Raw genomic sequence first — 11,385 nt, 5'->3', positions numbered from 1 at the left:
ACACTCCACGAAGCACCTGCTATTGTTTTCTTTATTTTATAAACGAGATTTAGGGAAGCCAAGCAACCTGTCTGAAATCACACTGTTAGTAACTGATGGAAATATGATTTGAACCTACCCATCTGATTCCAAATTTGGAGCATGTGTAACCAGGGCTATCTGGCCTCTCTGACAGAAGGCCCCACATGTTAAAGCACAGCATAGTATGGCTGGCAGTAGGAGGCTCTTCCTAACAAGTGGATGTTCACCTTGAAATGGGGACCCATATGAAACATTCAGTGTTTCCATCTCAGTTTTCAACCCCAGCAACAGCTGGATGATTCAGCTCCCTTTCAACCTCAACCTTGAAATTGGGAAAGACAGGAAAGTATGCAGAAGAGAGTGGTGAAGGGCGGGGGAAATAGGAAACAGGAGTCTTGAGGTGGGGGAAGGAGTGGCCAGGTGGAAGGAGATGGCTATAGCAGGAAACAAAAATGTGAACCTGACTCTCCTTGCCTTTCTGACCCAAATGATTAACCCTGTGCTCTGTCACCCTCCTGCTTTGTCGCCTGTTTTCTTACTAGTCTAGGATCTTAATAACATAATAAAATAAAATCCAATTGTCCAGTGTAAAACATGGCTTATGTGGACAAAATCTGAGTCATCCTAAAGCCTCACCAAATCCCTGCAACAGATACTGCCAGCAGCTGGTAGTCAGACAGACCTGAAGTGCAACCGAGTTCAGGTCAATAGGAAGTATTTGTAGCTTGAACTTACGAGTAACAGTAAAGAGGAAATACTCCGGCTGTATGCAGCAGAAGCATGTAATAACCCAGTCCCAGTACACTTCAAAGTTGTTTTTATTGAACTGCAGCCATCTATCTAATTTGCTCTCCAGGGCGTTCTTGGAGAGTGATTTTATGATCTATATTTTTAAAAAGCTGACTGTTTTCAATAGTTTAGATTTAATTTTTTTCTCAGTCTATTAGGTGTCATTAAGTCATGGTATTTTTAAGCTGTAATAGACAAATGCCTTCGGTAGGCAAATTAAAAATGGAAGATTTAATAAGTGAAAACAGTGTAACTCAAAGTCAGAGCGAACCAGTTTTGTATTAAATGGAGGAGTTAAAAGACAAAAGATAATCAGGAAATTCAATAGAGTTAGAAATCTTGAAGACAACACAAAGGAATAAAGAAAGGTGAGAAAGTTTCAGCAAAACTTTCTAACTCAAATTACAGTTATCCCACACAAGGCAGCTCTTTTTGGTGAGGCTGGGGAAAAAAAAAAAAGTATCAGCTCAGGAAGAAGAGGATCTGAGCAAAGAAATGTCTGGCATCCACTCTCCTTCCCCCATTTTGCTCCTGAGCCGTGACCATTTGTTCAGGATGCGCTCATGGAGCACTGTTACACAGTTGAACAGACAGGGTGCTGTGCTTCAAGGTCACAGGCTTGACCCCTTTACAGTCACGTGAAGAAGCAGTGTGCTGTGGTGACCAGAGGTCTCTAAGCTCTGCTGCTTATTAGGCAAGTTACCTGGCTCCTTGGTCCTCAGTTTCCTCATTTGCGAAAAAGGGATAATCTTAATACTCACTTCCAGCGCCACACCTAGGAAGGGCACAAAAACGAGAGTGGTGATGTACAAAGATGATCGATTGGCTATTGTCTTTATGGGTTCACGGCATGCTCACTCTTTCAGCAGCACAGAAGGACAAATGAGCCTATCACCCCGTCAGCCAGGATCTTCCCAAGAATGAGGCACCACTGGAGGGCACACAGCATTGTTAACATGTCTGTGAGCTGTAACATCAGTCACAAAATTGACTTCACGGAGCATTTTGTGAGTGTTGTTCATTTCAGTTTTGCCTATTTGTGAGGCTAAAGTGAAATGAGGATTCTTTTTTCAGAGCAACAGAATCTCATTCCAAAACTTTAAATACCATTTAACAAAATGCTGGCTTCAATCCACTAAATTGATTTTTAAGTCCCATGAATGGGTCATGACCCACTGTTGAAAAGTCCTGATACTGATAATAATATCCAATTTCTCAAGGAAAACCCAGCCTGTGTGCTCACAGCAGGTTTTGTAGTTACTTTTCTGGTATAAAAAGCCTTTGATGATTTCTGAGAGAACACAGCGATCCCAAAGCATAGGATTTAGCCCATATGGCTCTTCTGCATGTGCTTTCTGCTCATCAAAGAATACTGGCCTTTTAAGTATCTTGGCTTCAGAGACCTTGTGTGAGACTGACCTCTCGGATGGTAAATGGCTAGCTACCTTACAAAGGGATAAGCAGGAAAAAAATAGTTTGGGTTTGCCTCTTCCCATGGCTGGCTGAAATTCTGGCCTAGAAGAATGGGCTGGGTGAGGGAGTGGGGTGTGTGGAGGGTGTGTGCGGGGTGTGTGGAGAGGATTCAGGAAAATGGATAGAGTGGTTGGGAAATAAATTAAGAGAGCTCCAAGGCCTGATTACTTCAATTATTTGTAGTTAAAGCACCATTATGAGCAATTAATGAGGAGCCATATGGTGCATCTCTAAATCTAACCAATAACTAAATATTATTCAGTAACGCTGCTCACTTCACATCCAGGTGGTTATAAGCAATATAATCCCACTTCGTTGGCATTAAAAAGTCAAACATCAAAACGAAAAGCAAGCACTTTCCCTAACACACACACACACTCACACACACCCCTCCCCTCAACAATATCCTGCATTATTTCATTTATTGGGCAGAGTTTTAAGACTGATTGTTCAATAACAATAAAACTCTTATTTCCATTAGGAGTCTTTGTGCAAGCTGCAAATGCCAATTCTGACATATTTAAGTCATGGAGGTGTTGTTACAAGGGTGTGATGATGGTTGACAAATAAAGAAAAGGCGGAAAAAAGATCCATGTTAGGAAGGGCAAGGTCCAGATCAGTTCTGAGAGGCCCTCTAAATGAAAAAGCCCTAACCCTGTTTGTGTTTGTAGATCATAAAAACCACTGGATCATAAAAACCTGTGCATTTATAACTGGATTGAAAAAGAATGGTAAAAAAAAAAATCTATTAAATTAAGCTTATATTTGGGGGTACCTGGGTGGCTCAGGCTGTTAAGAGTCTAGCTCTGATTTCAGCTCAGTTCATGATACCCATGTCCTGAGATCGGGCCCCATGACTGACTCTGCGCTCAGCAAGGAGTCTGGAGTCTGTTTGTCCGTTGCCCTCTGCCTCTCCCCTCCCCCCACTCATGCTCTCTCTCTTTCTCTCTCCCTCAAATAATTGAGTAAAATCTTAAAAAAAATTCAACTTCTATTGAATCAAGGGCCAACTTTGGGGTGCCTAGGTGGCTCAGTGGGTTAAAGCCTCTGCCTTCAGCTTGGGTCATGATCCCAGGGTCCTAGGATCAAGCCCCACATCAGGCTCTCTTCTCAGCAGGAAGACTGCTTTGTCCTCTCTCTGCCTACTTGTGATCTCTGTCTGTCAAATAAATAAATAAAATCTTAAAAAAAAAATCAAGTGCCACCTTTATCTCAGGGATTGTTCTAGAGGTTTGTGATGTATCAGTAAGTAAAACAGACAACGTGCTTTGCCATCATAGGGCTTACGTTCCGTGTTTTTTAAGTCCATCTAACATTCTACTCTTAAGCAATGTTGATCATGGGTGGTGGTAAACTTCTTTGGATAACATTCTTTTGACTAAATGTTACTTAAATTTAAGATTGCTTACCTTTTGGTTAGTAAAACAAATCTTTGATTCAGAGGTATATATGTGTTCTTCAGTTTTAGGAGGAGACAGACTACCATTCTAACCAAACCATTCTAAGTTTTAAAAATACACAATAAACATGTAACAATATACTTGTATTTGGCCAAATGTACACAAAAATAACTAAGTAAACTGGGATCCTAACCACTACCTAGTTTACAATCTAAGGTTGAAACGTTGAAAGGAGTTCTCTTTGTTTAAAACTGCTGTCTGTGCCTAACATAACACTTTTAGGAAACATTATTAAATGAATTAAAGAAACTCCCTAAAGTACTTACACAATTGTACACTCAATGTAACAATGACCAGAGTATATCTCAAAGCTTGCAAATCCAGGTTACCTGAACACAGGATCTCCACAAATGCTTGGGAAAACTAAAAGCAAAACAAAACAAAACAATAACAATAACAGTAACATTAGCTTCAAACTTCAAAATTCAAGACGAGAAACACAAGGTAAAGGGTTAATGCCCATGTGAAAATTCTTTGTTAAAATCAAAACAAGTGATACAGTAATAAAATAACACAAATTAACACAAGGCAACTTTGACTCCATCGTAAGTAACTCTAGTAGGATAAAAACGATATTACAAATATTGGATTCACTTTAAATAGAAGAATTCTTTCTCTTCCAGTGAATCATCAAAGACTTTTAAAATCAGGTTAATCTGCAGGACAATTATTATATTTTGGAAATATTTTGTGTCTCCCTCTTTCCCACTTGCCCCTGTGAAGAGCTGAATAGAGGAAGAAAATGAGAAAGCATAGGGCATTTGGAAGCTTCTTTTGTTTCCTTTCTGGCTTTTGCAGAGAAAGCATTCTCTATTTCATAATGCATCCACACACAGCTGTGCACAGGCGATGGCAGCATACCACTGTTGCTGCTAATGGCACAGTACGAGGCTCCTGCTGTCCAGCCGCGGGAAGAGCTCTTTAACGAACCAGACATAGCCAGAGTCCATGCTGTTTTTACCTAGTCCAGAAGCATTGTTTAATAGAACCTTGGGATTTAGTTGCCTCTGGAAATATGGCATTATTTCTCTTAGTCAAAGACAAATGGTGATGAATGTCATAATTAAACATTGAAGTATATATCACAGTGGACTTTTCAATGAACAGCCTACTTTTTTTGTCTTAATTGCATAGAATGGTGGGGGAATACCTCTTCGGAAAGAGAAACCTTCCCAGCTGCCTTGATTTTTTGTGAGTCTATTATTTTGGCTGTCTGATAAGGATCTGTGAGTAAGTGGAGGACAGGCTGTGAATGATTCCAAAGCCTGAGCTGCCGTAATGACCACCAGTGGCTCTGTGCATCCCATTCACCTGGGAAGTCAACCAGTGACTTCAGAGATGAACAGAAGGTAGAGGATCATGTTTTATATTACCTTAGATTTTTTTCCCCTGTTACTTCTAAACTGGTCTGCAGACTATAAATTTCTCCAAGAGTGGCATTTCTTATGACATTTTTGCAGCAGGAGGAACAGACTCAAAATAATAAGCACTTCCTGTCCCTACCTTATGTTAATGATACTTTGATGTTAATTGTCTGCTTATGAGTGATGATTTAGGATGAGATGTAGAAAGGAGTGTGCTTCCAGAGTTTGAGCTAAAGCCTCAAAGTGAGTGAGTCAGGTATTTTAGCTAGAGAGCCCCTAATGCACCAGCCGCCATTGGTCATTGTCCCAGTTGCTTCTGCATTTCTGGCTTTTTAGGGAGTTCTTACCTACAAACCCTAGAGATGACTTTGCTTGAAGCTTCATAGCTGTGCTGTGGGGATTTATTTGTGTGGGGTTTTTTTGAGGTAAGAATTTGAAAACATAACGTGCATCCTGGAACTGGGAAGATGAAAAGGACAGAAGAAAAGCATGGAATCACTCATCAAGAGGCCTCAGTTTGACCTTGGGCTTACTTGCTGAGTAATAATACTGAAAGTTATTTAACTGCTCTGGGATTATTTTTTTTAAAAATGATCATAGTAAAAACATTCCAGCACTTAAAGAGTTTTGGGAAGCAATAGTGCATTGTTATTTAGGACATATTGTTTATGTTGGAATTGTAATCTCTGCAAATAATTAGCTGAGTGACCAGTTCCCTAATCTCCTAATCCTGTTTCTTCTTAGGTAAAATGGTACTTAACTTTAGGATTACTTTGAAGTAATAAGTGAGATAATCCATATAAAACTGCAGAATAGTGTGTCACATGTGGCTGCTATTGTTACCATCATTATCATTGGGATCATTATGTGAAAATCAAATGAAACAATGGCTACAAAGTGTCCTATCAAGTTCTTCATGCATCATTGTGAAGCAATTTGATGTTCAGTGACTTAATCCATTGTAATTGAACCTACAGAAACCTGCAAAAAAAGGTAAAATTTCAATTTTTAAAGATCCCTTATTTATTTATTTTAGAAGGAGGGCGAGAGTCGGGGGAGGGTGAAAGGAAGAGAGAGTCCCAAGTGGACTCTGCACTAAGCACAGAGCAGGACACGGGCTTGAGTTCATGACCCTGAGATTATGACCTGAGCTGAAACCAAGAGTCTGTCACTTAACCTACTGAGCTGCCAGGCACCCTGGTAAAATAATTTTTAAATGAATAGGCCTCCACACATAATTGGCAGGAGTATATTTTTCTTATCATTTTTATGAAACATTTCATAAGCACACCTTTTCCAAGGTATTTGGTTTATGCTTAGAGAAATCTTATTATTTTCCAGGTAATGCCCAAATAAAATTTTCCACAGGTGAAACAACCAATCACTCTTTTATTTAATAAGCAGATAAATTACAATTTATTCTGTAAACCTATGTCCTCAATGTGGTAAGATTTTGTTACCCAAATCAAATACAGTGACATAGCTGCAGGGCTATTTGGGGTAATAAAGGTGAAGTTACTGTGTAACTGAAGTTTTACCATTTGACCAAATGTTTTCAGCCATTTTTGGAAGACATTTTTCCATACTATTTAAATTCATGCTTCCTTAAAAGTATAGATTATAATGTGACTTTTTTCCAATGACTCAAAATGAGCATTTCAATTATTAATTACATCAAGTTCTAATCCTGTAAGTTTGGGTTTTGTCTTTTTTGTTTCTAGTTGCACCTGTTAGTTGTAGGGTAATAAGTAACCTTGTCTCATGTAGCCATCTGCCTTTTAATGCACCCTTTCTAATCTCCCAAGCTCTGAGAATTCAGGTGACTGAAATACATAGTCTTGTATATAAATGAAAAGAATATTCTCTTATTTTACAAAATAGTAAAATTTAGTGTTTTAGGATTTAAGCAACTATTTCAGGATTTAAGGAATTTCTTTTCTTTATTTTCTGGTTCCCAATGGCTGTAATAATGATAGATGCATCCAGACAAAAAGAATAGTTTGCTGGTACATAAGAAATCAAGTTCCAAAGACTTAAGAGTACAGTTAATCTCTATTAATGAAAACAATTATATTTTTCCTAATTATCTATAATTGTTAAGATTTTATGAATATTCCAAAACAAGAATAGCAATATCTAGTATTAGCAAATGGTTGTTGTGTGCCTTTTTTATCTGTGTGCTTTGGCTGTGTGTTTTGTTTTGTTTTTATTAACATATAATATATTATTTGTTTCAGGGGTACATCAGTCTTACACAATTCTCAGTACTCACCATAGCACATACCCTCCCCAATTTCCATGACCTAGCCATTATGTCCGTCCTACTTCCCTCCCCTCCAGCAACCCTCAGTTTGTTTCATGAGATTGAGTCTCTTAGGGTTTGTCTCCCTCTCTGGTTTTTGTCTTGTTTCATTTTTCCCTCCCTTCCCCTATGATCCTCTGTCTTGTTTCTCAAATTCCTCATATCAGTGAGATCATATGATAATTGTCTTTCTCTGATTGACTTATTTCATTTAGCATAATAGCCTCTAGTTCAATCCATGTCATTGCAAATGGTAAGATTTCAGGTTTTTTTTTGATGGCTGCATAATATTCCACTGTGTGTGTGTGTGTGTGTGTGTGTGCGCGCGCGCGCGCGCGCATAATATCTTCTTTATCCATTCATCTGTTGATGGATATCTAGGCTCTTTCCATAGTTCGGCTATTGTGGATATTGCTGCTATAAACATTCAGGTGTATGTGCTCCTTTGATCACTACATTTATATCTTTGCTGGGACTTAGAGTGCCTCTATTTGCAACTTTCTGAGAAAGCTTCATACCGTTTTCCAGAGTGGCTGCACCAGATTGCATTCTCACCAACAGTGTAGGAGGGTCTCCCTTTATCTGCATCCTCACCAACACCTGTCATTTCCTGACTTGGTAATTTTAGTCATTCTGACTGGTGTGAGGTGGTATCTCACTGTGGTTTTGATTTGTATTTCCCTGATACCCAGTGATGTTGAACACTTTTTCATGTGTCTATTGGCCCTTTGGATGTTTTCTTGCAGAAATGTCTGTTCATGTCTTCTGCCCATTTCTTGATTTGTTCTTTGGGTGTTGAGTTTGATAAGTTCTTTATAGATTTTGGATACGAGCCCATTATCTGATATATCATTTGGAAATATTCTTTCCTATTCTGTCGGTTGTCTTTTGGTTTTATTGACTGTTTCCTTTGCTGTGCAAAAGCTTTTTATTTTGATAAAGTCCCAATAGTTCATTTTTGTCCTTGCTTCCCTTGCCTTTGGTGATGTTTCTAGGAAGAAGTTTCTGTGGCTGAGGTCAAAGAGATTGTTACTTGTGTTCTCCTCAAGGATTTTGATGGATTCCTATCTCACATTGAGGTCTTTTATCCATTTTTAGTTTATTTTTGTGTGAGGTGTAAGGAAATGGTCCAATTTCATTCCTTGGCTAACATTCCAATTTTCTTAACACCATTTGTTGAAGATACTGTCTTTTTTCCTTTGGTCATTCTTTCCTGCTTTGTGGAAGATTAGTTGACGATAGAGTTGAGAGTCCATTTCTGGCTTCTCTATTCTGTTCCATTGATCTATGTGTCTGTTTTTGTGCCAGTACCATACTGTCTTAATGACTGCAGCTTTGTAATATAGCTTGAAGTCTGGAATTGTGATGCTGCCAGCTTTGGTTTTCTTTTTCTTTTAAATATATCTTTATTTTTTAAAAATATTTTTATTTATTTATTTGACAGAGAGAGATGACAAGCAGGCAGAGAGGCAGGCACAGAGAGAGGAGAAAGCAGGCTCCCAGCTGAGCAGAGAGCCTGATGCGCGGCTCGATCCCAAGACCCTGAGATCATGACTTGAGCTGAAGGCAGCGGCTTAACCCACTGAGCCACCCAGGCACCCCTGGTTTTCTTTTTCAACATTCCTCTGGCTATTCAGGTCTTTTCTGATTCCATATAAATTTTAGGACTGTTCAACTTTGGAAAAAGTTGATGGTATTTTGATAGGGTGTGCATTAAATATGTAGATGGCTCTGGGTAGTACAGACATTATCACCATATTTCTTCTTCTAATCCATGAGCATGGAATAGTTTTCCATTTCTTTATGTCTTCCTCAGTTTTTTTCATGAGTACTCTATAGTTTTCTGAGTACTCATTCTTAGCCTCTTTGGTTAGATTTCTTTTTCGGTGTCTTATGGTTTGGGGTGCAATTGTAAATGGGGTCGACTTCTTCATTTATCTTTCTTTTGTCTTTCTGCTGGTGTGTAGAAAGGCAACTGAATTCTGCTCATTGATTTTATGCCCTGACACTTTACTGAATTCCTGTATGACTTCTAGCAATGCTAGGGTGGAGTCTTTTGGGTGTTCCACATAAAGTATCATATCATCTGCAGAGAGTGAGAGTTTCACTTCTTCTTTTATTTATTTATTTATTTATTTTTATTTCTTTTTGTTGTCTGATTGTTGAGACTAGGACTTCTAGTACTATGTTGAATAGCAGTGGGGATAATGGACAACGCTGCCATGTTCCTGACCTTAGTGGAAAAGCTTTCAGTTTTTCTTCATTGAGAATGATACACACTGGGTTTTTCATAAATGGCTTTTTTGATATCGAGGTATATACCCTCTATCCCTACACTGTGAATACTTTTGATCAAGAAAAGATTCTGTATGTTGTCAAGTGGTTTTTTTTTTTTTTTGCATCTATTGAGAGTATCATATGGTTCTTGTTCTTTCTTTTATTAATGTATTGTATCACATTGATTTGCAGATGTTGAACCAACCTTGCATCCCAGAAATAAATCCCACTTGGTTGTGGTGAATAATCCTTTTAATATACTGTTGGATCCTATTGGCTAGTATTGTGGTGAGAAGTTTTGCATCCATGTTCTTCAGGGATATTGGTCTATAATTCTCCTTTTTGATGGGGTCTTTGGTTTTGAGATGAAAGTCATCCTGGCCTCATAAAATGAGTTTGGAAGTTTTCCTTCCATTTCTATTTTTTGGAATAGTTTCAGAATAATAAATATTAATTATTCTTTAATTGTTTGATAGAATTCCCTTGGGAAGCTATCTGGCCCTGGGCTCTTGTTTGTTGGGAGATTTTTTTTTTTTTTAGGATTTTATTTATTTATTTGACAGACAGAGATTACAAGTAGGCAGAGAGGCAGGCAGAGAGAGAGTAGGAAGCAGGCTCCCCGCTGAGCAGAGAGCCTGACATGGGGCTTGATCCCAGGACCCTGGGATCATGACCTGAGCCGAAGGCAGAGGCTTTAACCCACTAAGCCATCCAGGCACCCCTGTTGGGAGATTTTTGATGACTGCTTCAATCTCCCTACTTAAATCTTTCTTTCTGGTTCATTTGTGGTAGCTTATATGTCTTTGGGAATGCATCCATTTCTTTCAGATTGTCAAACTTGCTAGCATATAGTTAGTTGTTCATAATATGTTCTTATAACTGTTTGTATTTCCTTGGTGTTAGTTGTCATCTCTACTCTTTCATTCATGATTTTATTTATTTGGGTCCTTTCTCTTTTCTTTTAGATAAGTCTGGCTAGGGGTTTATCAGTCTTATTAATTCTTTCAAAGAACCAGCTCCTAGTTTCATTGATCTATTCTACAGTTCTTTTGGTTTCTATTTCATTGATTTCTGCTCTGATCTTTATAATTTCTCTAGTCCTGCTGGGTTTAGGCTTTCTTTGGTGTTTTTTCTTAGGTGTCAGGTTAGGTTGTGTATTTGAGACCTTTCTTGTTTCTTGAGAAAGGCTTGTATTGCTATATACATTTCTCTCAGGAATGCCTTTGCCTCATCCCAAAGATTATGAACAGTTGTGTTTTCAGTTTCATTTGTTTCCATATATATATATATATATATTTTTTTTAATTATTTAATTTCCTGGTTGACCCATTCATTCTTTAGTAGGATGCTCTTTAGCCTCCATGTATGAGTACTTTCCAACTTTCTTCTTCTAGTTGAGTTTTAGTTTCAAAGCATTGTGGTCTGAAAATATGCAGGGAATAATCCCAGTCTTTTGGTACCAGTTGAGAACTGATTTGTGACCCAGAATGTGATCTCTTCTGGAGAATGTCCCATGTGCAATAGAGAAGAATGTGTATTCTGTTGCTTTGGTATATAATGTTCTGAATATATCTGTTTTGTCCCTCTGGTCCAGCGTGTCATTTAAAGCATTTATTTCCTTGTTGATCTTTTGCTTAGATGATCTGTCCATTTCAGTAAGGGGGTGTTAAAGTTCCCTACTATTATTGTATTATTGTCA

This window comes from Mustela nigripes, chromosome 1, assembly GCF_022355385.1.
Source record: "Mustela nigripes isolate SB6536 chromosome 1, MUSNIG.SB6536, whole genome shotgun sequence".
Taxonomy (NCBI): domain Eukaryota; kingdom Metazoa; phylum Chordata; class Mammalia; order Carnivora; family Mustelidae; genus Mustela; species Mustela nigripes.
Note: the sequence above shows the minus strand (reverse complement) of the source record.